We start from the raw sequence: 27929 nt of genomic DNA, 5'->3' as shown, positions 1-27929 counted from the left end.
AGGCCAAGTTCAGAGTTGGAGGCGTCTCCGGGTGTCCCCGGCGTGAGGGTGACTGCAGCCCGTACAATAAGCACATGGGCGGAAGCCGCCTTTCTCCGGCAGGACTTACAGTGGGAGCCCCTAGACTCAAGCCTGCAGCCATCAGGAGCTCCTTGTGCCCCCCGTTATTCTGGGACACCAAGATGACTTCACAGCAACACATGTCAAATCTGCTGCCAAGCCGCCTGGCTGGCCCCCTGGGGTCCCAGTCCCCGAGCAGGCTCAGGAGGGTGACTTAAGCGCCGCCTGGGACACACTTGTGCAAAACCGTCAGCCGCTGGGTCCTGGGTCCTCTCGACATTCCACCCCTGAGCCTCGGCCCCGGCGTCCACGCCAACTGCCAACGTGCTGCCCAGCTAGTCCACACGGAGCGAGCAGCTGCCACCCGGCCGGTCAGCAGTGGCAGGCGGCCAGCACCCCCGTTTCAGGATACAAGTCTGCGCCCGGGAGAGCTCTGCTAAAGGTTGAAGGTCTTCGCCTGCGCTGGCCTTGAGACTCGCCTCACTTGCCCTCTTCCCTCCCTGCCTGGTCCCCTCCCGTGCTGTGACTCCCCCACCGGCAGCCCCGCCCGCGTCTCTATAGTAACAGCATCTGCGTGCAGGGTTCTCGCTCTCCCCACGGAACAACGATCCTCCTCACCTAAGCCTCTGGCCAGAGGATGCGCCAGTTAGCAGGGCTGTCGCCGCTGGCAAGGTCACCTGTTCCCTTGGCCCCCTAAGACCGCAGCTGTGGTAGGGGCAGCAGCAAGGGATGAGACCCTCTAGCCTTGTCAGACTCGCCATTGCAGAGGGCTCAGCCCCCAGCTAGCCCACATGTCACATCTCGACTCCCTGCTCTCCTCTTGAGACAGGCCGAGCCGGGGCGTCATCGACAGAGAATGGGGCTTTCTGCCTGCTTCCCAATGGGCACCAGGCGGGGGGCACCCGCTCCTTTTCACAGGATCCTACACGGGCATCCTCTGTGCACGGAGCTTCCGTATCCTCCCCAGTTTGATCCACCTTTAACTAACGTCGGTGTCCTCCATAGCCTCTCCCTGCACGGCAGCTGTCCTGTGCACACGGTTCAGCTGCTCTTTACCCGCATGCCTCCACGCCACAGTGACTCATGCAGGGGAGCGGACAAATCATGGGAAGTAGGGATATTTTTATTATTATTATTATTAGCTATGGCGGCCATAAACCGTGTGCTTAGTTATGTGCATCAGAACCTTTTCTTGAGGACTGGCAGTGGTTCGTCGCGAGTCTCAAGGCTCAAAAGCAGGCTGTCCCCGCGACGTGGCCGGCCTTCGATCAGGCGGCAGGCAAAACTCAGCACTTTCACAGGTCTTTTTCAGGAGCCACACAGAATGCAACAATCAGTACTGACATCTAAAATTATAACACTCATGCACACATTTCGGAATTCTATTCCCTATTCAAAACATTTCTAAGAAACGGAGAAGCATTTTCACTACTAACCATTTGCAAGCATGAGGTTTTCTTTCAAGATTTTGAAGCTGCACAGCGTTTTACGGGTGCCTTTGCTTTGGAAAAATCTGCTGTCCACATTTTCAACATACACATCCAGAATGATCTCAACTCTCCCGAGCACGGGCTGCCCGAGTGCTTTGGCAGTCGAAGCGGCTGCAAAGAGCACTGCCATCTTTTGGCAACGCGTGTTCACTACAAGGAACTGAAGCTGAAGCTTTCACTTGCAAAACTTCACTGGTCCCTGGAGAGCTCTGCACTCCCACTGGGAGGAAGGAAGGGTGAACGCAGTTGCTGGCACAACTGTAGCGACGGAGCAGGGGTGGGGGCAGGGGGGAGGGGGAGTCGGGGCGGGGAGCTCCGGACATACATTGGAAGAAGAGATGTCGAGACATCAGTATAGGAAATCTGACAAGCGTGACGAAAAGGGGAAGCTGCTTGCAGGATCAGACAACTACTGAGCAAAGCAAATCGCCTTGGCAGAGTCCAAGAATGCCCTAACCGGTCTGGAAACGTGCGCGCGGGCTGGGAACTGGGGAGAAAGGGGCGGCGGCTTCACACACAGCGCTGGAGGCCAGACCGGAGAAAAGGTGAAAACGTAATCTAGAGCAGAATAAAAGCCAAACAAAATTCTAAAATGATGAACTGTATTAAAGTTCATTTGCTGTCTTGGGTACTTATCTTGAAGAAGTGAAGACATGGGGCCACATAAAAACCTGTACACCAACGTTCAAGGTCATTTTATTTGAAAGAGCCCCCATATGTACAATTAGCCCAGACTTTTTTTCAACATGTGAATGGTCAGGAACAAACTATGGACAAAATAGAGTGAATTTCTACAGGACTGAGCTGAGTGAAAGAAAGAGTGTATCACAAGTTTATATACCAAATCATTCTCTTTAAATATATATATGTATATGTATATATATATATATATATGTTAATGACACATTTTAGACACAAAGGACAGATGAGTGGTGTCCAGAGGCTAGAGAACAGGGTGGAAGTGCCAGTGATCGCAAAAGGGCAGCACAGGACGTCGGTGGAATGGGCCTTGCTCCTCTCCTTCTCTTAGTTGTGGCTCTATGGCTCCACACAGGTGCTCCAACGCTAAAGAGCTTCATGCAAACGTGTAGAAGTACAAGTAAAACTAAGGAACTCTGAGTCAGTTCAGTAGATCAGATGAGTGCAAGTATCTTGGCTCTTACGCTGCACTGAAGTACTGTAAAAATGCTAACAACGGGGAAAACTGGCCAAGGATACAAGCCATCGTTGTTATTTCTCAAATATGTCTATGAATCTACAAATATCTCCACAGTGACAGAGCCTCGGGGGAGGGAGAGGTAATGGGAGGGGAAGGGAATGGCTTTCAGGGGCCGCTCAGATCACTGCCCTGACTTACCCCCACAATCACGATCCTTTCCGATTTTAAAAGAGCCTTTCGACGCGCCCCACAGTGGCCTCTGACCACAGCTCCCCTGGAAAAATGGGCCAGTCTCACTCCAGGTTCATAAATTCAACCCTCTTCCTAATGAAAGTTTTCCCACAGCATTTTCTGTTAGGGATAGAATTTGAAACTCTTAATTTTCATATCCTACTAACAGAGAAAATACTTGCAGGTCATATATCCAACATGGAGCTAATTTCTAACACACAAAAGAAACTCATACAACACAGCAACAGTGGAAAAAATCAAATAGACCCCAGCAAAAAGTAGGCAGGAGATGACTAGACACTGATCCAAAGAAAATATATACTTGTCCAACTTCCCCAAAGAAGACAGTCTGCCAATGATCAAGAAGCAAATAAAAACTACTCACAGTCATTTATCACTAGAAAAATGCAAATCCAAAAGCCACCAAGATGCCCCCTCATACCCCAAAGAATGGCTTAAACACAGACCAGAAACAAATGCTGGCAGGGGCATCAAACATTGCTGATGGGAATAGAAAATGGTTCAGCCTCTTTGGAAACCAACACGGATGTTTATCAAGATGCTGAAAATGGACTTGCCGTATCCAAAGAATATAAAAACACAAATTCCAAAGGATATTGGCACTCCTATGTTCACTGCAGTCCTATTTGCAATAGCCAACATATAAAGACAAGCTGGATGTCTATGATCGATGAGTGAATGAAGAAGCTATGGCATGTTTATACACAGCAGAACACTATTCAGCCCCAGAAAAATGAAATAATGTCATGTGCAACAACGTGGATGGAATTGGAGGATGTAATGAGGAGGAGAAAAGGAAGAAAGAGAAAGGCCAAAAATGATAATGTCACACAGACGTGGCATATATAGAAACAAAGCAAAGAGACAGACAAAACCACCTTGGATTCAGCTGCTAAAACTGAGACTGCAGCACTGAGAGGGGAAAAAGCAGAAGGTCCAGTAGACAGAGTGAAGGGATGGAGGCCTTTTGCTGGTAGGCACGGCAAAACAATCTGCTTTTTTTTTTTTTTTTTTTGCTTTTTGGGTCACACCCGGCAATGCACAGGGGTCATTCCTGGCTCATGCACTCAGGAATTACCCCTGGCGGTGCTCAGGGGACCATATGGGATGCTGGGATTCGAACCCGGGTCGGCCGCGTGCAAGGCAAACGCCCTACCCGCTGTGCTATCTCTCCAGCCCAAAACAATCTGCTTTTGAAAAAGCATAGAAAAGCCTTTCTGAAGCACACCATACTATACCCCAATGGTACATTATTAAGTTAATAAAAAATAATAGCAACAGGCTCCGAGTGACAGAACAGTGCAGAGGGCACTTGCTTTGCACATGGCCAACCTGGGTTCAATCCCTGGCACCCCGTAGGGTCCCCTGATCCCCGCCAGGAGTAATTCCTGAGTACAGAGCCAGGAGTCACCCCTGAGCACCACTGGGTGTGGCCAAAAACTAAGCCCACAAAAGTTATCATTATAAATAACTCTTAACTTTCAATTCTCCACGTGGAGAGTTCTGAGGTAAATGAGTAAAGTCCTAAAAGAGGAACGCGGCAACATGATATGGCCGGGGAAGTCCCGTGTGGAAAGACAAGAGGTGGCAGTGAAGAAATGCATCCCGCCTCCCTTCCTCTCACCACTGCCAGGCCTGCAGCCAAGAGTCCCACCCCAGCCAGAGCAGAGGACCAGAGGCAGATCAGAAATAAGAAAGGTGACAGGAAGAGAAATTATAGAGGAAAGAACTATTTATACCTAGATGCCCACGGTGCATGACAACTGTTACTCAACGGCTGAGCGAACAAGTCCAGACTTAGAAGTGAATGCACAACACAATGGAGTACTACACAGCTGGAAGGAACGATGGAATCGTGCAGGCAGCTGCAACATGACTGGGACGGGATGGCATCATGTTAAGTGACATAAATCAGAGGGAGAAGAGCGAATACTGGATGATCTCACTTATCTGTGGGATACAGTAACAAACATTGACAAATCAACCTGGCCTTGAATTACAAAACTGATTTAATTTTTTTGCAGGTGCAGAGGGTAAGGGTGCATTGAAAATAGGGCTAGAGATGACACAGACATTTTGGTGGCAGTGCAGTAACTTAGTACAGCACTGCCATAAACTTCAATACTATTGTTATTGATGCTACCTAAGCTATAGTTTTTTAACTATGTAAGTTTATGATATGTGCAGTCCTTCCTGTCTCCCCTTCCAATTATTTCTCACTGATCTATTCAACTTTGAACTTACTCCCCTCTAGTTCATCCATGTATAAAACAGAAAGATACCAAATCTTAAAGAAAATTCGCCACTTATTATTTTAAATGGCTGGAGCAATAGCACAGCAGTTGGGCATTCGCCTTTCACGCGACCGACCCCAGTTTGATTCCTCCGCCCCTCTCGGAGAGCCCGGCAAGCTACCGAGAGTATCGAGCCCGTGCGGCAGAGCCTGGCAAGCTACCCGTGTGTATTGGATGTGCCAAAAGCAGTAACATTAAGTCTCTCAATGAGAGACGTTACTGGTGCCTGCCCGAACAAATCGATGAGCAACGGGATTATTTTAAATGAAGTCCAAAATGCACATGATGGAATTCAAGTCTTCCACATTTACATCTTGCTCTCTCCCATATTCTATCATTCTGTGAAGAAGCTACAATGTCTTCATGTACAAGCAATATGCTCTAATTGGCATGCATTTTAGATTATCTGTTCTTCAAGTTCCGTTCAAGCCTTGCCAGAACCCTCTCTCCATCCTCAGTACACTTCCATAAGGAGAGCTGGGCACTTTCTTCTGTTTGCCATTAGCCCTGATTCTGCTTGCTTTTCAAACAACACACACTACAAATCAGTGTCGCTGGCATCCCACCCCACTTGAATGTACTGCATCACACCACAGCAGCATCCTCACCCCACCTGAATGTACTGCATCACACCACAGCAGTGTCCTCACCCCACCTAAATGTACTGCATCACACCACAGCAGCATCCTCACCCCACCTGAATGTACTGCATCACACCACAGCAGCATCCTCACCCCACCTGAATGTACTGCATCACACCACAGCAGCGTCTTCACCCCACCTGAATGTACTGCATCACACCACAGCAGCATCCTCACCCCACCTGAATGTACTGCATCACACCACAGCAGTGTCCTCACCCCACCTAAATGTACTGCATCACACCACAGCAGCATCCTCACCCCACCTGAATGTACTGCATCACACCACAGCAGTGTCCTCACCCCACCTAAATGTACTGCATCACACCACAGCAGCATCCTCACCCCTCACCACACGCTAGTGACAAGTACAGCTGCTAAACGTAACAAAAGCAAATTAAATACTGAATGAATGGGTGGGTCAACTAGGGAGAAATGGGCACATGAGAGTATATACATGTTCTGTAGTAAGTGGATCTCTACATCTAAGGCTTGGGTTTCATTTTCTGAGCAACATAAACCCTGTCCACAAGCAAATCTCCATTATGGCCTAGTATCGCTTAGTGACGTTTCATTCTACAACAGAGAGAATGAAACCCTCGTTTCTTAAACTGCGGCTGACCACCAGTTCCATGACTGAAGGTGGGGGTATTTTCAAATCAATTTCTCTGTGATTTATTATCACTAAATTTTGGGTTTTTATGTCAATTTTTATGTCAACCACAGCCATGCTCAAGACCCCTCTCCACACGTTCGGATCAGCCTCACGCATGAAGGAACCAGCAGAGGACTCCAGGTGTGTGGGACCCGGGGCTGAAACCTCTAGCCTGTTCAGATCGGGACTGACCTCTTCTGGCCAGATTCCCCATTCTCCAGTAGCTAGGCGGTCACATCCAGGGACTGCCCCTGGCGCTGTGTAATCCCACCAACAGTCAACATCCAGAGACTATAAAACCAAGCACCTGGAAAAGCACAGCCACAAGACATCTTATAGCCTAGTTCTCCCTGTAGGAGAATCTGGCAAGCTACTGAGAGTTTCCTGCCCACATGGGAGAGCCTTGCAAACTCCCCATGTCATACTCATATGCCAAAACCAGTAACAATCTTTGGTGTCATTCCCCTAACCCTGAAAGAGCCTCCAATGTGGCACCATTGGGAAGGACGAGTAAAGAGAGACTTCTAAAATCTCAGGGCTAGGACGAATGGCGACGTTACTGAGACTGCTCAAGAAATTCGATGATCAACGGGATGATGATAATGTTATCAATTTTATATACCAGGGTCTGCATAAAAGTTTCTCAGGCAAAAAAGAAACCATGAGTAGAAAGCATCTAAGAAGTCCTGGAACATATAACGGTGGCCCCTAAGGATGTATCTATAGAAGAGGGGTGTGGTGGGCTGTATAATACAGGTTTGTGTAGTTATACTCTAGGATATTTGCACAGCAATAAAACCTCCTGACACATTTCTCAGAAAGCATCCCCATCTTTAAGTAATGAATGACCACTTAACACCTGACAAGACCAACCTGTCTGATATTCAACTCAAAATGATTTTTTCCCCAAAGCTACAGTGGTGCAATGACTATGTTTAAAAGCCTAAAAAGATGCTAGCTCTATGCTATGATATATACCATAAAAATTATGTTAGTTATATGGATGAATTAAGGGAATTCCTTAAGAATAATTTTAACTATCTAATTCTTTTCTTATTGGCTAACTTTAAAACTCCAACACTACAGAGTTCAGCAGATAATACAAGGGTTAAGACACATGTGTTTCAAGTACCCAACACAGGTTAGATCCCCAGCATCACACGGTCCAAGCATGAGTTGGCATATCCCTGGGGGCCCTAAACACCATGGGGTAGAGCCCAAGGAGACCCCCTGGGAGACTGGCATCTCCAAAAGCAGCAGCAAACTCTGAAACAGTGAAAGAGGGAAATTCCAAGCTCAAAAGAAAGCTGACTGAAGTTCAGAACTTCTCTGAAAGTCAGACACAGTGAGGACTCTCGAGGGGAAGCTAGAGACAGAGATAACCGAGGAGAGTGACTTGTTCATGGAGTCCTTGCATTGAACCATTCCCGCAGCTGACAGAAAGTCACTGGGAGGGCACCTGGGCACTGCCTAAGAGGCTCAGGAAAAAAAAAACTTGGACTCTTCTCACAGTTTAGAAGTACAGTATCATTTATAGTGACCGTGTACGTTGAAATTGAGAAGTTCGGGAATCTGCCACATGGAAGGTTCTAAGCAAGCATTTGTTCAATGAACAGGTAAGTGAAGTGGACTTTAAAATAAACTGAAGCTTAAACTGCTAAAAACCCTGAATAAGCATGAAAATTTATGAGGGGGCTCAATTTTGTTCCTTGGACCTGCTGGACAAATAAAACTCTGTGTTTAGGTAAAGCAATGAAGAAGCAAGGGAGACTAGAAGGAAAGGAAACTAGAATTTGAAATGTCAAAAAATAAAAATCTTAAACTCTAGAAATTTGAGTCAAATATGCCTTTATAAAGTAGCAGTACAAGGGCTGGAGCAATAGCACAGCAGGTAGGGCACTTGCCTTGCGCGCGGCTGACCCAGGTTCGATTCCCAGCATCCCATATGGTCCCCTGATCAATTCCTGAGTACAGAGCCAGGAATAACCCCTGTCCATTGCCAGGTGTGACCCAAAAAGCAATAACTAAATAAATAAATAAAGTAGCAGTACAAATTATTTGTAGTTATTAGTAGAAGGAAAGCAAAAAAACCTGAAATGTACAGTTAATGAGTATATTTCATTTTTGGCTGTCATTCTGCAAACATCGATCATAGATTTTACACTGAATTCAGGTTAGATACGGTCCATGGGTGGATGAAGCAGTTGTTCTAGGACCCCTTGTAGTGATTCAGCCAGGTAAGACCTGATCAAATACAGCACCGACCAATCCCCTGCTAACACCCACGCTAACACCTGCGGGGAGTGCCTGCCTTTCCCACCTCAACTAAACGTGGCAGCCAGAATGTTCACATCTTCCATCCCGAACCGTCCACAGTACTACTGTGGCTGAGGCTCCTGGCCTTTCCGAGACCTCTGCTGGGGGTCAGGCACTGTGCTAAGCATCGTGCATGCACTGCTTCACTGCTGGCGCTGCAAGATTCTGTCCCACCAGTTCAGTTCCAGAACAGCACTGAGTGCGCCTGGTCAAGAATTCCAACGGCCATAACGATGAGACTGGAACAAGGAACTCCTATCACTGACTAATTTTTTTTTTAAGCTCCCATTTAAACAATGTGTGCCAGGTATTGTGTTAAGCGCTTTCATATTGATTGTATGCAATCACTCCTCACCACAACTCCCAGGGGCACTTTTTACAAATCCATTTTGGAGCTATAACTTGTAGGTAAATGATCTACTCAAAAATAATATGCTGTGACAAAAAAAGCCAGGGAGGAAGCATAACTCAGGAGTTGGAATTTTGGGGGCTGAGACAGTACAACTCATATGGTGCTTGCCTTGAACAGGTTTATCTCCAGCATCCCTTATGGTCCCCCAAGCTCCTCCAGGAGTAACTCTTGAGTATGTAGCAAGGAGTAATTGCCAGGTGTGGCCCGGAAACAGACAAACCCCAAAATTTTTAAAAAATTTTTAAAAGGAGTTAGAGATTTTATCCACTATACCTCACTCCATAAAGGGATTACCTTCAAGAATATTTTTTTTCAAATTGCTTAACTTAAATATGTATTTTTACAACTTCAAGTTTCACTTTCCACTCACCTCTTTTCCTGTGCTATTGTGCCTACTGTAGAAGCCAGAAGCATTCGCTAACAGATCTCCCAAATCAGTGTATTTCGTGTAGAAAAAAAACTTAAATGGAACTTACTATGTGCCTATCACTGTTAAAACTGCTTTACGTAATTAGTTCATTTAAGTCTCAAGAAAATGTAATGGCAAATGTGCCATTTTATCATCAACATCTCTAACCCACAAAGAAGACATGTCACTTGTCCGAAATCACATAGCTAATAACTGTCAAAGTCTGAATTCAGGCCCAGATAATTGGCTCCAAGTCTGTGCTCTTAACCACCGTATGTCATGGAGCCTGCTGCCTCTCTTTACCTCATTTGATCCAAAACTTATTAGGAAACTCTGTCAAAAGAACAGAGTCAATTGCCAGGATATCTAAGAGTAACAGACCCTTGACGCTCAAAAAGCATCTTCTCCTAACCCTGTTTTGTAAATACTCAAATTCACAAATCTCTCTGTCGTATAGTGTTTCTGATAAAACACAGGATCCAATATAACTTTCTGAGCTTCTTAATTCTTAAGGAAAAGAAGGCAGTAAGGAAGCTCGGCTGTACAGTGGGTGGAACCATCCTCATGGCTGACTCTGGGTTCACCACTGACACAGGGGCTCACCACATATGCCCCAACAAAGGACCACCGGTTGGGAGGCTAACCCTTCAGGGCTGCCAGAAAATAGCTGAAATTACAATGGAAAGATTCACACATATCGAGGGTCAACTGCATCAAGACTGAGAAGAGCACATCACTCAGCAAATGGCAGAAAAACATCCTTTATCTCATAAAATTTATGAGCATGATTCACTATTACATGAACAATGAAGACACTTGTCTAGTCCTTTACCTTACAAAAATGGCTCTTTCCAGCCTGCTCTTCAAGCCTGTGTTCGCCCTCGAACACATCACATCTCTCTCTCTGCTGTTTGTCTCTGTGTCTCTTGGTTTGCTTATTCCTACTCTGGAGAAGCCTGCGTTCTCTCTTAAACATGGACTTCTCTCTTTCTCTCCCCCTACATCTTTTTAAGTAAGTTTCAACAAAAACTAACTTGCTTCTCACACACACACAAATACACTCACACACACATACACTCACACACACACTCACACACACATACACTCACACACACTCACACACACTCACACACACACTCACACACACATACACTCACACACTCACACACACACTCACACACACACACACTCACACACACACTCACACACACACTCACACACACACACAATGGCTCTTTCCACAATGCTGGTCAAAGTTTATCCTTCATTTTCCCCAAGGAATCTCTCATTTTATACTTATGACCAAATTTTCCAGAACTTCACTCATACACTCATTCCTCTTGACCTATTTCTTGAATCTACTATGACTCTTGCTTGCAATGCACTAATGTTAAATCCACGGAAGTCCACAAATGTTCAAAGTAAACCATATTAGAATACATATTATATATCAGAAGACCTTATCCTAATGCATGAGAGCGCATATGCTATGTGTATGTTGCTATGGGAAACGGGAGAGCTTTCGGGAATGTTAGTGGGGCAGGGGCAGGAGAGCGTCTTAGAGACCAAGGGAAGGTCTCACAGAGTCCCAGTTGAGCAAAGACCTGAGGGAGGTCAGCAGGTGAGGAGCTGGATAAGCAGGGGTAAATACAAAGACCCTGAAGCAGGAGAAAGTCTAGTAGATTCCTGGACGATTAAGGACGCCCTGGGCTAGAGCAGACTGAACAGATAGAGAAGATAAGATCACTGAGATAAAAATAAGGTGAGGGAGGCTGAACGCTCTGGGAGGTTACTCCAGGTTGGACATTCATTCTTCGGCGACTAGAGGCCACTGGACGGCTGAAGCAGCAGCGATATTTCCTCAACATACAGTCTTCTTTGCTTTATTTTATTTTTTATTTTTTCGCTTTTTGGGTCACACCCAGCACTGCTCAGGGGTTACTCCTGGCTCTGCATTCAGGAATTACTCCTGGCGGTGCTTGGGGGACCATAGGGGATGCCAGGGATCGAACCTGGGTCGGTCTCGTGCAAGGCAAATGCCCTACCCGCCCTTCTTTGCTTTAAAATCTTTGTCATACACACACATCTCCATCAAGATCCTCCCTAGGCACTGGAGGAGTGGGGCGGCGCCAGCCCAGCCTCCAGGTGGCCCCGGCTGCTGGAAGTCACACCCTCGACCCACCCTCGGCACCATCTTGCCACATTCAACAGAGAAGAAGCCGGGCGCTCTGGTGAGCAACACAGCCGGAGAATGCTCCAGACCCGAGACCGGGCCAACAACACCAGGGATCCAGACGGAGGAGGTACAGCCACCACACCTTCTCCAGATGGAGCCCCAGCAACACTGAGCAGCAACTAACACGGCTCCAGAATGCGGGACTGGGACTGGGACAACTCCGACCTTTTCTAAAAACTGAAAACATACAATCTTTTGATGGAAAACCAAATATCAAATGCTTCCTTAGTAGGGCTGTCTTTCTTGGAGGGAAACTCTAACAACAACAGTGAGTTTTGTGTTGAAATATGGAACGTAATCAAGGTAAAGAGAAAATGAAGTGAAATTACACAGTTGGGGGTTGGGGGGGCAGGGGCGGGGGGTATACTGGGGGTTTGGGTGGTGGAATATGGACACTGGTGAATGGATGGGTGTTTGAATATTGTATACCTGAGGCATAAACCTGAGAACTTTGTAACTTTCCACATGGTGATTCAATAAAAATTAAAAAAAAAAAAGATCCTCCCTGGGGCCTCCATCCACTCGGATGTTCTGGGAGCCACAAGTAGACGACACTAGAGGTGTGACTCCACAGAAGTTGCAGGACCCGTGCCAGAACCTGGGCCCGGCCTGTGTCTGCAGATCAAAGAGTGGCCTGGCACACCTGGGGAGATTGATCCCGAGTGTTCAGTGCCGCACACTCACTTCAGACCTGGGAAAGGACTAAGCAATGGGGCTAATCGGCATCACCATCTTCATATGATCTCTATTCACTGCTGCCAAATGAGCCTTGGAGTCCATGACTCAGGTAGTTTCCACCTGAATCCTTCCCTGCCTGAATGTGCCTCGGGGGTGGCAAGACTTAGTGCCAAGTAGATTACTAACGTGTAGGGACCAGGAACGGTACATGGAATTGGCTTGTAGGTGGCTTAAAGTTCATGATTCAAATTCACGCTTTAGGGGCCAGAGAGGGAATTGCCAAAAGGGAACAGACGCTTTGTGGGGAGGAGGCGGGCTCTGTCCCCAGTACCGCGCACAGCCCTCCAAGTACCCCCAGGAGTGATCTGAGCACTGCACGGTCATAAAACAACCGACGACTTCTCTCTGTTTATTATATGTTTAGTTTTGGGGTCCCACAAGGTGGTGCTCAGAAGCTACTCCCAGAGCTGTGTTCTGGGGATCCAAGCTGAGTCTCCCACATGCCGGGGCTCCAACTCTCTGAACCCTTTCCCTGGTCTCTCGGACATATGCTTTAAACAACAAAGAAGCGCTTGTCCGTTATTTTTCAATTGTCAGTTTTCTGATTAATCATACGACTGCAAGGATACAGAAAGAGGGGCTGGAGCAATAGCACAGCGCGTAGGCGTTTGCCTTGCACGCGGCCAACTCGGGTTCAATTCCCAGCATCCCATATGGTCCCCTGAGCACCGAGAGGGGTAATTCCTGAGTGCAGAGCCAGGAGTAACCCCTTAGCATCGCCAGGTGTGACCCAAAAAGCAAAAAAATAAAAAGGATACAGAGAGATCACCAATTCCATAGTACTGTGCGTGCATGTAGAGGAGGGGGGCTCCTTGTCACCCCTTGCCTAAGGGTTTGGTTCTAGCATCTTCACTGTTGCAGATTGGGCTACCCAGCAGAATCTTGCTAATCGTCAACTTAAAAACACCCTCTTTCAGAAAGGCATAATACAGAATGATCTCTCTCATGGATGGACTTAAAGACACACAGCAATGAAGTAACGAAGGACCAAACACTACACAATGGGTGAATTAATCCACAAAACTAAACTGGCAAGGTTGGAAGGGTTGAAAAGGAGGGACCCCGGGGCCCTTGTGGGAGGGAGGTGTGTACACTAGTGATGAGTGTGATGCCAGAATTATGTACAAGAGAACCCGTTATTAACAGTATTGTGAACCACAGAATCTCGATCAAGTTAAAAATTTGAAAAAAAACAAAAACAAAAAAACTCCATCTTTCACTTGGAAGCTAAAAAGAGACTTACAAGACATAAGGATCACATGCAAAGTGCAAGATGACCTCTTGCTTTGAAAAGAATCAATTGCTTTTTGTCAACCAATTTGATCACAGAAACATGAAAGTGAATTGGGTATTTATTAGATGAGAGAAAGAAATTATTATGAATTTTATTAAGTATGCTAATAGCATTGGGGTCATATTTTTAAATTGATATCTCATAAAAAATATGCTATTGTGCCAGAATCTAGAAAAAAAAACCAGTGCCCGAGAACAGATGACTGGTTAAAGAAACTTTGGTACATCTACACAATGGAATACTATGCAGCTGTTAGAAAAGATGAAGTCATGAAATTTGCATATAGGTGGATCAACATAGAAAGTATCATGTTAAGTGAAATGAGTCAGAAAGAGAGGAACAGACATAGAAATATTGCACTCATTTGTGGAATATAAAGTAATAGAATAGGAGACTAACACCCAAGAATAGTAGAAATAAGTACCAGAAGGATTACTCCACAGCTTAGAAGCTGGCTTCACATGCTAGGTGAAGAAGCATCTCTGACAGAGAAGGGATCACCAAGAAAAGGGTGCTAGTCGGGGTGCTATTTCAGCCCCTATCTCCCACTAGGGATGGGAGATAGGGGCTGAAAATAGACTATAGACCGAACATGATGCCTACTTAATACCTCTGTAGCAAACCACAACATCCAAAGAGAGAGAGAGAGCAAAAGGGAATTCCTGCCACAGAGGTGAGGTGGGGTGAAGGGGACAGGGTGGGGGTGGTGGGAGGGATGCTGGGACCATTGGTGGTGGAAAATGGGCACTGGTGGAGGGATGGGTACTCAATCATGTATGACTGAAACATAAGCATGAAAATCTGTAAGTCTGTAACTTTACCCCATGCTGATTCACTAATAATAATAAAAAAATTTTAAATATGCTATTGTTATTAGTGATGTAATATATAATGTAAGATTTCCTTGAAAACCCATCTTCTGGAACTCCACAGGATATGAACCTCAGAGGTGTCTCCAGTGATTTTACTACATTGGCAAAGAAAACAAAAACAAACTATTAGGGTGACATTAAGCTAGGAAGTTTTTGCATGTCAATAGAAATTCTAATGACAAACTAAAATGATGCTATACTGAATGGGAGGCAATATCTGCACACAGTAATCAATACAAAGCACTCACAATGCTCAACACCACCAACAAAAAACAACAACAACAAAATTACCCCATGAAAAAGTGAGGAGAGGAGATGCACATATACTTTCTCAAGAAGACATATAGACAGCCAGCAGGCACAGAAAGAAATGTTTGTCTTCACTTATCAGGGAAATGCAAATAAAAATGCCAATGAGATAGGGGCTGCCAGGAAACTTGCCTTACACACAGGTGACCTGGGTTCGATCCCCAGCACCTCATGGGGTTCCCTGAGTCCACCAGGAGTGATCCCTGAGTATGGAACCAGGAGAATGCTCTGGACACAGCTGGGTGTAACCCCAAAATAAAACAAAATATCAATGGGATAGTATCTTACAGCAGTGGGAAAGACATCAAGCAAAAAGACTGGAAATAACCAGTTTGGCAGATATGTGAGGAACCTTCATTCAATGTTGGTGGAAACATGATCTGTTTTAGCCTCTATGGAAAAGAGTATGGGGACTTCTCAAAAAAAAAAAACCAGAAAAAAGTTTCCATAGTACGCATAATTACTTTTCTTGGAATCTATGCACAACATACAAAAACCCGGACTCAAAAAAATGTATGTACATCTATATTCATGGCAGCACTAAGCACAATGGCCAGGATATGGAAACAACCCAAATGTGTAACAATGGCTGAAGGGATAAAGTAGCTGTGGTATACATGCAATTGGAATATTATACAGCTACAAGGAAAAGATGAAATTGAGCTAGACAGTACAGGGGTAAACATACATGCTTTGCACAGAGCCAGCCCTCGTTTGGTCCCCAGCAACACACATAGTTCCCTGAGACATACAGTAAACAAGCTGTCAAGGTCATACAGGCACTAAGTGACAGAACTTATATAGGGTACCAACTAGTAGTATTAACATTGCTAATAGTAATAGTCGGTACAGCAGGCACAGCACTTGCCTTGCACACAGCTGACCTGGGTTCAATCCCCAGCATCCTATATGGTCCCCTGAGTATCCCATATGGTCCCCTGAGCACTTCCAGAAGTACAGCACTAGGAGTAACTTTTTTTTTAATAACTGAGCCTCTATCTAAACGAGCATCATTAGTTTTTATTTATTTATTTTTTAATGAATCACCATGAGGCACAGTTACAGACTTACAAATTTTCGTGCTTACATTTCAGTCATACATCAAGTACCCATCCCTCCACCAGTGCCCATTCTCTACCACCAGTGCTCCCGGTATCTCTCCCACCAGCCCCCATCTCCCCCCGCCCAAACCATCACAGGCACATTTCCTTTTACTCTCTCTCTATTCTGAACATAAGCAGGTGTGGCTTGAAACTCAAAAATAGTAATAACAATGATATACTAATAATGGCCTAAAATTATTGTTTTGGCTCCATAATGAGGAAAATAGACTTGGGAACTTGAGTGAACGGATATGGAACGCTAAGAATCACTGTAACTGGAGACAGCCGGAACCTCCCAACCAGTACTCAGAAGGTCCAAAGCCCCCACTAACTAGCGCCTGATAATGGGGAGCTACTTGGGTCCTACAGTGCTGGGGGTGGCCTGGGCACATTGGTGGTGCCTGGAGGCCTCCAGAGTCACTAACAGCAATGTTCGGAAGGCTGGATGGCTGAGGTTCTAGAGCATACCTGAATCAAACCTAGCACGCGCCATCCCAGGTCTACACCATACGCCCTGTACTATGCCTCTGGTCCCATCAATATAATATTGTTTTCAATGAAGGAATACATTTTGAGTTTCAAATAATCATATATAGGGATGACATTTCAAACATAAGTTATAAGTACCAAGTATTTGGTTAGAAAGATCTCCAAACACAACTAAAAGTAGAAGACAAATACCAGTATTCTTTATAAGATAACAAAATTAACTGCAATTGGTTGAAACAAACCAACTCCAAGAAGAAATAACATACACATTGTCTAACTTTCCACATTAGTTTTTCTCCTTACCTCAAGAATCAATTATCTAGATAAACACAAGTCAGTCGATTTTTTTGAATCTTTTCAGTGTCATAACATTCCTTTTCAGAAGTTTAAGACATACTGTGAACTATTACCAACTTGAATCTACTTCACAAGCCACTAGTTAAAAAGGAAGAACTGTATCTTCACTTAAATATCTGGAAAAAAATTCTTTTGCCAAGAAGAGTCATAGAAGAAGTGAAGATTACTTTCACCCCCATCTCCATCTGCTTAACTTTCACAGTAACTCTGAGCTACAGTCACACTGATAAGAAAAAGTGAAAATCGGTCCATGTCAAACTGTCACTACCATGCTTCTGTCTTGAGAGAGACCTCCAGGTTTGCTCTGTAAAGCTTCCTAAACTATGTGCATAATTCCGTAAATCCAACAGCCAGCTCCAGGAAAAGTCAGCTAAATTCAACTGATGCCCCTATTATACCAAATAAAGCTAATGAGTAGCTGAGAGCTGTCTGTTTCAGTTAAACCCACAGAAGTATTTTTCTGTTATGTCCACAGAATCATTACAATGGATTTTGAAAGGCAAGCATATAATAAGCACCTGAATAAAAAAAAACTACTCAGTAAGTTATATTAATAGCGCTCCGTTAGTAAAAATTCATTTATAGCTAGTTTCATTACACATTTTGTCATTAGCATTGATGACCCATTCATTAGTAGAAATGTTTTTTGTTATTCATTCTCAGTAAGAATTGGTCTACTTGAGAAACTATGATGTCTAGGCAAATCTAAAGGAGCAGTTCTTGTTCAATTCTGATTCTCCAATCTGGTGCCACTTCCAATATTTCTCTTTTGAAAAATTAATAAAGATGGGCCAAAGAAAGTATATGAATTAAGGTGCTTGCCTTACAAGTGGCTGACCTTAATTTGATCCCCAGCATTGCATATGGTCCCCCTAGTATCATCAGAAGTGATCCCTGAAAACAGAGCCAGGAATAAGCCTTGAGCACTGCTGAGTTTGGCCCCAAAAGGCAATAGTAATAATAGTTATTATTAATAAGGAATTTTTCTAAAATGAAGACAAACTATCTGACCTAAATTTCCTCATCTGATAAGTGATTTTAGCAATACCTATAGCTGTTCAATCATGAAGAACTATAAGATAATAGGAGCAAAATTCAGAGTGGAAGGTGTCAGGCCTAGAGCGACAAGCAGTACACACACCTCGCATTATTCTCCAAGAGGGTCCCTAGCTTTTCCTAGACACACACAAGTTCATGAAGGTCACAATGCTAGCAAGTGGCAGCAATGAAATTCAAGCCCAATTCTGTCTTGTTCCAATGCTCTTCTGACACGTATCTTCTGTGCATGCGCAAGAGGAATCATCCAGTAGCTCTTTCAAAGCCTTTCCTAAGCGTTGTGACCCAAAGTCAGATTGAGGGAAAAAAGATGGGAGAAATTTTCCTCTTGTAAACGTTTATGTACAGTCCCAGGGCCTCAAGGAGAGAAATCATCAAGCATGTCCCTCTTGATATACTAGAGGTCAAATTTCTTAACTTCTTGATAATACTCAGAGGACTGGCTGGGAATGTGACTGAGCACTGGAAAGAAGCCAGGCGTATTTTTGAAGAGCGGGTACCCTCTGAAACATAGACCTGCTTGTGTAATTTTTGTGGTAGGAAAAATACTTGAAAATTACCCAAGTGTTGATTTGCTTTTAATAAGAATAAAAGAAAAACAAAAAATAAAAATAATAGGACAATGAGACAGAAAGAAAAGAAGAGAAAAGAAGAGAAAAAGAAAGGTCTTCAACAAAGAGTCTTCAACAAACATTTTTTTAGGCAAGAGCTAGTTTTCTGTAATTAAGTTCCCTGTGTAGAAAAATAACTGATTCTATAGTATACTAAATTAATGATCAATAACTACAGTTACATGTACACGCACCCACTATTTCGCTGTTCTTGGAGACAGTTCCTTGGCAATCCTCACAATAAATACTCGGGAGTTCTTACCCACCTCCCTCAACCCCCAGCCACTCAGAAGGGCTGGTGGGTCCAGCGCCTAATGGGCAGACTGAAAACCAACACACAGGACCCAGAGAGATAATGCTGGAGGCAAGGTGCCCATCTTGCACGTGGCCTTCCCGGGTCATGTACAAACCCTGGCACTGCATAAGGTCTCCCCAGCAGACGTCACTCCTGATTTTAGATCCAGGAACTGCCCCTGAGAACTGTCAGGTGTGATCCCAAAACCAAAACAAATGCAACAAAGAAATCCACAGGCAGACCTGTCTGACTCAATCAGTGCTCTCCTTTTGGGCTGTGCAAGTACTTCGCATACGACACTCATGGCATGCCTCTCTCCTGAATAATCTGGGAAAGGTTTAAGACAGGTGAAGAGTCACGGAAGATCAGTGGAAGCACATCATCTTCCCTCAGGGGCCAAATGAATGAAGCCCAGAATAGGAACACTGGGAGCCGTGTGTATTGATTATTTGAAATTGGTGCTATTATGACAGCAAGGTATTCTGAAAGCATCACCATCTGCACCTTGGACAGGATCGGAATACAAAGTTCTTAATAAACCAAAAAAAGCACTCAAAAGCAAGTTGATGAATTCAAAAAAAAATAAATAAGCCCATCTGTGATGTTTTAGTATACTCTGCACAACCAACAAGATTGATGAGAGAACTGGAGGATGGGCAAGATGGCTCCCAAAGTTTTGTGATGATCACATAGGGCATATAATCACAGAGGACACGACTCCCTGGCCGCTCACGTGCTGAGGAGCTGACAAGAAGTTAGGTATCACAATGGGCATCGGTCAGTGACAAAATAATTCAGAGAAAAGGAGGTTCTGGGACTGGAGCAATAGCACAGCAGGTAGGGTGCTGCCTTGAGCGCGGCTGACCGGGGTTTGATTCCCAGCATCCCATATGGTTCCCTGAGCACCACCAAGAGTAATTCCTGAGTGCACAGCCAGGAGTAACCCCCGTGTATCGCTGGGTGTGACCCAAAAAGCGAAAGAAAGAAAGAAAGAAAGAAAGAAAGAAAGAAAGAAAGAAAGAAAGAAAGAAAGAAAGAAAGAAAGGAAGGAAGGAAGGAAGGAAGGAAGGAAGGAAGGAAGGAAGGAAGGAAGGAAGGAAGGAAGGAAGGAAGGAAGGAAGGAAGGAAGGAAGGAAGGAAGTTCTAAGTATATGGGGAGGAAAAAAATCACAGCAAATGCAAAATCAGAGCCCCGACTCTAGCATAAATTGTACTGACTAACACTGCCACAATGTCTACTGTGAACAGCAGTGGTGCTCAGCCTGGGTGCTCAAAGTAACAGATGGGAATGAATGATTGTCTTCTCTCCTCAAGGTGACCAGGAAGGATCAGGTGTAGTCAGAGTTCTAGAACAGTCACTTCCAACGTCAAGATCTCTTGTCTGTTTATCCAAAGAGCCTAACAAATAGTAGTTACTAATATCTCTATGACGTGAAGAAGATTCAGAAGCCCCTGTTAAAAATAATTCATTTTTTATTTTGGAGCTGGACCGATAGCACAGCGGGCAGGGCATTTGCCTTGTACACGGCCGACCTGGGTTTGATTCCCAGCATCCCATATGGTCCCCAAGCACCGCCAGGAGTGATTCCTGAGTGCATGAGCCAGGAGTAACCCCTGTGCATCACCAGGTGTGACCCAAAAAGCAAAAATAATAATAATAATTAATCAAGGGGCTGGAGAAATAGCACAGCAGGTAGGGCATTTGCCTTGCACGCGGCTGACCCGGGTTTGATTCCCAGCATCCCATATGGTCCCCAAGCACTGCCAGGAGGAATTCCTGAGTGCAGAGCCAGGAGTAACCCCTGAGCAATGCTGGGTGTGACCAAAAAATTTAAAAATATACATATATCGATTCTCCAACTTTTTGATCAATAAATGCTAACAGCCCTGAAAATTCACAATGTAACTAAAAGAACATAAAGAGCCACCCCCTCTTCATCCAATTCTCTCCCTGGGTCCATCAGTTTGCTAACAGCGGTTGGCTCGCGTCATTCCAGGCTGACGATGACACACTGGCTGAAGCGTTGTATACAAGGCTGTGTAAACTGAGTTAGGAGGCTCCAGCTGAAGGCACTTCTCAGTCCAGGATCAGTCCATACGAAAGGGGGAGCCCCACACTGCTCGGCTCTCCTCACAGCCAATCACAAAATGGACTGAGGGTACCTCTCGGGGGATGGAGAAACAACTCTGAAATTAAGGCCAACTGAAAACACGTAAGGACGCTGCAGGGGAGAAGTCTAAGGAAGTCACCTAAAGAGGGAATTTTCCTCCTCACACTTTCATCTCTCATGTTATCAATCTCCCACGAGATTGCACAATATTAGGATGGACACAGAAATGACGGTCTCGTGAGCAACTGTGTACAGAGTGACAACTCAGTTCCCCGTGGTAAGATGGGTTGTGTGCTAGCCCAAGGCCCTGCCTTCACTCTCTCCGGTCCAAAGCAGAGTTGGCATGTGTCTCCAACCCTGATAACAAGGCAAGAGCTACACTCTTAGGCCAATGCCTTACGAGGAAAAATAATTTAGGATTTTCCTTTTCATTTCAGTAATAAGCATAAAAGGTACAAATTGCATGCAAGTCAGCATCACAGAATTCCAATATGCCACTGGGTCTTACTCTTTCTTCTCTTATTTTCCAGTACCCTTTCCACAGTACTTGTGCAGTTTCAGTCTCCTGGCAATTATTCTTCCTGGCTCCTTACTATCTACTCCAATGTGTTTTCCCAGAAACTGCTCCCAGAACCGAATTCCCGTACATTCACAAGCATATATACAGGTAACATCACTACCACTTTCAGAGTCATCTCGTCCCTACCTATTCTTAACCTCTGCCTCACAATTCCCAATCCCAGAGTCCTCTAAACCCAATAGAGCTCTTCTCAGTGGAAGTGAATTTGGCCCCTAGCAGACTCCCGGCTTTTCTGCCATCTGGGGTGAGCCCCTCTTCCCAGTACAGGTCATCCCTGTACTAACCATCTGCTAAAAGCAAGGCCAACTCCACACGCATACCTTCTGCCTCGTCTCAGAGCTTGGGCCATCTTCCTGTCTTTCTCAGTCAGACACAATTCTGCCTGGATCCACTCCTGAGTCTGAGGATTAAAAGCAATGCTGATTATACTAAAACTAACCAGACTCAATTCAGTAAGACATCGGAGCTTAGCGCATAAGCCGCGTGGCCTTCTTTCAGATAGAAGACGGAGCATTTGCGTACTGACATGCTTGAATAGGTAAAGGCCAAGAAGTTCTCATTTTCTTAGGTGGCATCTACGTTGTCTTTGCAGACTGCCAATAGGACACCATGCCGGTTGGCTCGCCTGCTTGGTAATAAAGCCCGGAGTTATCCTATCTGTGAAATGGCTTGTCAATTGTAAAATCCCTGACATGGGTAACATCACAAGAGCCTTCGCTTCCTTTGTGTCTGCTTCCACAGACACAAGGGCCAACGCTGACTTTCACATAACCTCAGGCCTGAGAACTCAGCATGACGCAGATAAGCTCCATAAAGCAGGATAAGCTCTTTGCAGGAAAAATCGTCAGGTATATTCAAAGATTCCCTTTTGAATATACCTGATGCTAATGTGTTTATTCCCAATGCATGAGGTACCCGGCTTGGGGGCTTCTGAAAGCCCCTCAGGCTGGTTGGGATGAGGATTTAACTCTTCAGGTTCATTGCTCATGTTTATGAGAAAGTTGAACCTCACCACCGAACCTCAGGAATGACGTATAATATAATGTACCATTTTGATGTTTGTGCTTGTAGATTATTTATAGCTTCAAAGGCAGTCTGTAAAAAAAATAGTCTGTATTTTTAATAAAGTTAACCACTTTAATCAATGGTAATGATAGATCAAAAATTCATAGCAAATGAAAATCACTGTCTTATTTGTGTGGTCCACACCCATAAACTATAAATCATTTTTAAATCTCCAGTCAAAGTCCAAAGTCGGTATGAGTCAGCGAATGAAAAGCTATAAGGCAATTATGAAAAGATAAACTCTGAAGGTGTTTTGCGGTCAAGTATATGATGCTATCACCCTGGCCATATGAAAGCAATCTCAAAACCACATGGACTGCACAGACTGGAAGTGTTCCTAATGTAAATCAAAAAGAAAAACTGTTCTGAATACCAGCTTCTTTGTCGTATTAGCTCACTGGAAGTCTGTCCAGGCTTTTGGGCAATTCTTGCAACCTTTGCTCACCTAATGCTGTTTCTTTATCATGTTTCCATCTTTATTACTATGGTAGTACAGTATCCCTAGTACTGTTCACTTGAACAACTTTTTACTGAAAACTTAATCTACCGCAGTCCGTGCAAGAGCCCTGAGGTTGAAAAAAAAAATGAATATGAAAGAGAGCCACTTTATTTACTTCTTTATTTTTTGGCATGGAGATCACACTTTGAATGTGCTTGGGGTCACTCCCAGCTCAGTCAGTCCTCAAGGATGGCTGGGGCAGGGCGGATCCGCGCATCCTCGAACCCTGAGGATCCTGCATCCGAAGCATGTACTCCATCCAAAGCATGTACTCCATCCCCCGGAGTTACCTCCCCAGCCCGGTCAATCATTCTATTAAGGACATTACGGGCTGCTGTAGAAGAACAATATAATTCTCTGCCGCTTCAAACTCCAATAAATACACTTGTTAAGAGCTAAGAGATATTTCTTGTGCCATTTTGTCTAAAAACTGCATTCCCAATCGCCGCAAGAAGAAAGCATGTCTTTTGGTTGTGTACATTTCCTGGGGCTTTCTATTTTTAAATGAGATGAGAAATGTAAGGTGGTAGAGAGAAAAAGAGAGACATCAAACACACTGTGATCTTTTGTGAGAAACAACCAGTAAGAAAATCCCTCCTGAAAAAAAAGTACCAGTGACTCGTCATTTTAACACGTATGATACATTGACCCAACTTCCGCAAAAATGATACTTCAAGTCTTTAGGATTTCTGGCAACTGTTACTTGGAGCCCACTTGAGTCACTAATAATCTCTCTCCACTGCATACATGCCATGATTTCTCCTTAAATAGGGTATTGTCTATTTAATAAGCAAAAAAATAATAATAATAATAATAATGTAAACCCAAACTTTATTTACTATCTTGAAAACAGGTTTGCAACATCTGTTTACTCAACAAAAGCAAAGAATCAAGTATGATCAAACAGTCCCCCCAAAACACTTAGAAATGTTCATTTCTCAGATGCTTTCATGGTTAAACATGTTAGAAAACTGAACACAGATCACAGAAAAGTACAGGACAGTCCCTCAAAAACAATACAACTTTTAAATAACAATGATAATAAAATAAAACATTGGGCCTCTCCTGAAAATAGTAAATAGTTAATCTAGGAACATGTCATAATTGATTTTTCCCATTTTCTGGCAGTCATAAGTTTTAGTCATTTCCAAAGACAGTTTTCACTCGTGATAATTAACCATAGTAGACAAGGCCTGCCTTTATAAACGAGGCTCTGATTTCACAATACCTCTGAGGAAGAAAAGTACATCTGAAAATTGGAGATTAAGCAGGGTAAGCTCTGTGTCATCTGTAACTGCAGAGAAATATTTTCTAACAGGATGAAACATCTGTAATATTTTGAAGACACTAAAATAAAATGAAAATATCAAACATGCATTACATAGAGCTTACTGGAACCCATATTTTCTTATTATCATATATATTCTTATATCTCATATCATACATATCATATATTTCCTTATTATCTTATTATCATATATTCAAATATATGTGCATATATACATATATATGTATATATATATATATACCGCATGTTATTATTATCTCAGAAGCTGTAGCATCTGAGCACTCTTAAAAAATAAAGCAAGGAAGAAAAGAAGTTTCAACTACCTTGGTCCCTGTGAACCCAAAAACTCCTGAACCTGTCCTTAGCATCCTGGTACTATTCTGTTTTCTGAGCAGATCCAAATTATCTGCTATTAGACTGTTCTTCAGACATGAGAGGGGACGTGGGCCTTGATTCTCTGTCTCTCAAGATCCTAATAAAATATCTAACATAATAAATTTTTTTGGCTTTTTGGGTCACACCCGACGATGCTCAGGGCTGACTCCTGGCTCTACACTCAGCAATTACTCCCGTTGGTGCTCAGGGGACTATATGAGATGCTGGGAATCAAACCCAGGTTGGCCACGTACAAGGCAAACGCCCTACCCTCTGTACTATCGCTCCAGCCCCAATATCTAAAATAATAACTATCAAATTTGAAAACTATAAATATATTGCATCCAAAAGCACAAAGAAGACAGGACTGCAGAGGCAGCGTGGGATTTAAAGCACTACTCGCCTTCCATACAGCTGACCCCGTTCCACCCCTGCCCACAGGGACCCCAGAGCATCAGCAGGCAGGACAAGCACAGAACGAGGAAAAGCTCCTGAGCACTGCCAGGTATGGCCCAAATCCCTCCCTGTCCTTGCCAAGAGAAAAACAAATGAGGTCCTTTTCAATTGCATATTAAACACTGAAAAATAAATACGTGCCCATATCATGCAAAGTCAATGATGCCACTATAATCTGACTATGCAGAATAAATTTCAAAGGGAAGATATGTAAGACACAAACTATCTGAAAAATTTTGGTGGGGCTGGAGTGATAGCACAGCGGGCAGGGGTTTGCCTTGCATGCGACCAACCCAGGTTCGAATCCCAACATCCCATATGGTCCCCTGAGCACCACCGGGAGTAATTCCTGAGTGCAGAGCCAAAAGTAACCCCTGTCCATTGCCGGATGGGACCCAAAAAAGAAAAAAAAAGAATTTTGGTGCTACACAAAAGTTCTACAAAACCATTCTATCCATAAAAATCTTTTATTGTTACTAAAGTCTCAAGTCACTATCAAATATTCCAAATGATTACTAATCACCTTGAAGTTCTGAAATTCCAAGCAAAACGCTGAAAAAATATTTATATCATGTTAAACTTATTTCAGCCATGCTCAGAGATTCTTCTTGATCCAAATAAGGGTTATCTCAGCACCATCTAAGGTCCTCTTGAGATTGTACAAATAACCCAGAAAGCTGATCCAGACAGCAAAGAGCCATACTTAATTAGATTAACTTGCTTTTAACATAAGCACAAATTTTATTTTTTGTAGTATTCTTATTTTAAATAGGAGAGGCCAGGTGACAATAATGAAAGCAAAGACTGAAATAGAAAACAAGACTATCATTGATAGATCATTGAGTGAGAGTATGATATTTTAGTACCAAAAAATTAAAATAAACCACTTTTTTTCATATCATCCAATACAGCCCTATTAATATAATGTGATAAATTGCTTAGTGTAAAATTTTATTACCAACAATCTTTTTCCCTAATTGGGGAGATAGAATTACCAAAAAATATATTAAGATATCTTTAATAACAACCTTGTTCCATCATATCACTTCAATTTCTCAAATATAGGAAGGCTTCCAAAAATCTCTTAAACTCAAATGTAAATGAAAAGGAAAAAGTACAACTTAAGCACTAATTTTTTTCTACATTGAAAAAAGTCTTTCATGCAGTTCTTAGAAATACAAAGCTATTTGGAAGACCATGAGGTAATTTATGGAGAACAATCTCAAGCAGCAAATTTTGCATCACTTTCCCACTTCTAGAGCTTCTTCCATCATTGCAGAAAGATGCAAATCAAGTTAAATTATCTAATTTTAACATATTAAAGGGCATTTCACTGTGACCTTTCCTGTGTGTGTGAACAAAAACAAAAAATTAAATATCCACAAAGGATGAGAATAATATTTAGTTTTAAAATCAACAGTGATTCGGAAAGTCATGATTTCAGTATCTGGAAGTCATCCTACAAATTTATCACACTGTTACAGGTATTTTAAATGTTTATAATTCTGTTATGATTTTTTTTTCATGTCTGTATGTGTTTGCAGTGACAAAGGTCAAACCCAGGGACTCGTGCATAAAATGCATTTGCCACTGTGAGACACATCCCAAGTCCTAATTTTTATAATTTCAAATTAATGAGCTTAGAAATAGTCTATTCGAAAGACCCATGTGTCTAGACATACTAAATCAAATGAAACAGCTCCATGAGAATCAGACTAGTGTCAGATAACATAAACTGTCAATTCTCATTGATTCAAGGGACAATTACAGTGTTTGAAAAACAGCCAACACCTCATCTCTTCTTGCTAAAGTATCTACCTAAAGTATCTCATCTATCTTATAGTCAGACAGCACTTCAGAAGAGGTAACAAACTAACAATTATTAAGCCCATATCCTGAGAAAGGTACTGTTGTCAATACATATTAGAGCATTTGATTTTTCACAATTCCCTTGGATACCAGTACTCTCTTTCTGCCTATTTTATAGATCAGGGGCAGTGGATATCAAGTGACTAGTCCAAGACCACAGTCTAAGTGACAAGTAATATTACAATCTGTTGGTCTGATGCCTGATCCTGAACTACTGCATAATTTATTTCCACTAAAATATGGTACGGAAAGAAAATCACTGGGATAGGAAGCCATCTTCTCCTATTATTTTTTAATAATCAAAATAATTGTGCATTTGCTGGATGAATGGTTACAATTACAGGTCATAATAAGATTTAAGGACTGTTCGTGGATTTCAATAAATATATTTCCTATCAGGATCTTGGTTGATTGAGCTACTGGTGGGGTTTTTTCCTTACTTATCTTACACACTGTGAAATCTAATGCATAGGAATCAATCACTATACTCAGTCCTACTACTTTTTTCCCATTAAAGGATTTTACTTGCACCTCTATATATTTTGCTCCTCTGTATATATACATGTATATATTTCTTATCTCGATTTACTATATATATATGTATATATGTATATATACATATATATATATATGCTTCC

At 43.3% G+C, this 27929-nt stretch overlaps 1 protein-coding gene across 1 annotated transcript in view; it reads right to left on the bottom strand.

Moving 5' to 3' along the window:
- SLC4A4 (solute carrier family 4 member 4) overlaps window positions 1-27929 on the bottom strand; it is a 389797-nt gene that overhangs the window by 329686 nt on the left and 32182 nt on the right. The window lies entirely within an intron of this gene.

Source organism: Sorex araneus, chromosome 5, assembly GCF_027595985.1.
Source record: "Sorex araneus isolate mSorAra2 chromosome 5, mSorAra2.pri, whole genome shotgun sequence".
NCBI classification, from domain to species: Eukaryota; Metazoa; Chordata; class Mammalia; order Eulipotyphla; family Soricidae; genus Sorex; species Sorex araneus.
This window is presented reverse-complemented; position numbering and strand designations above follow the sequence as displayed.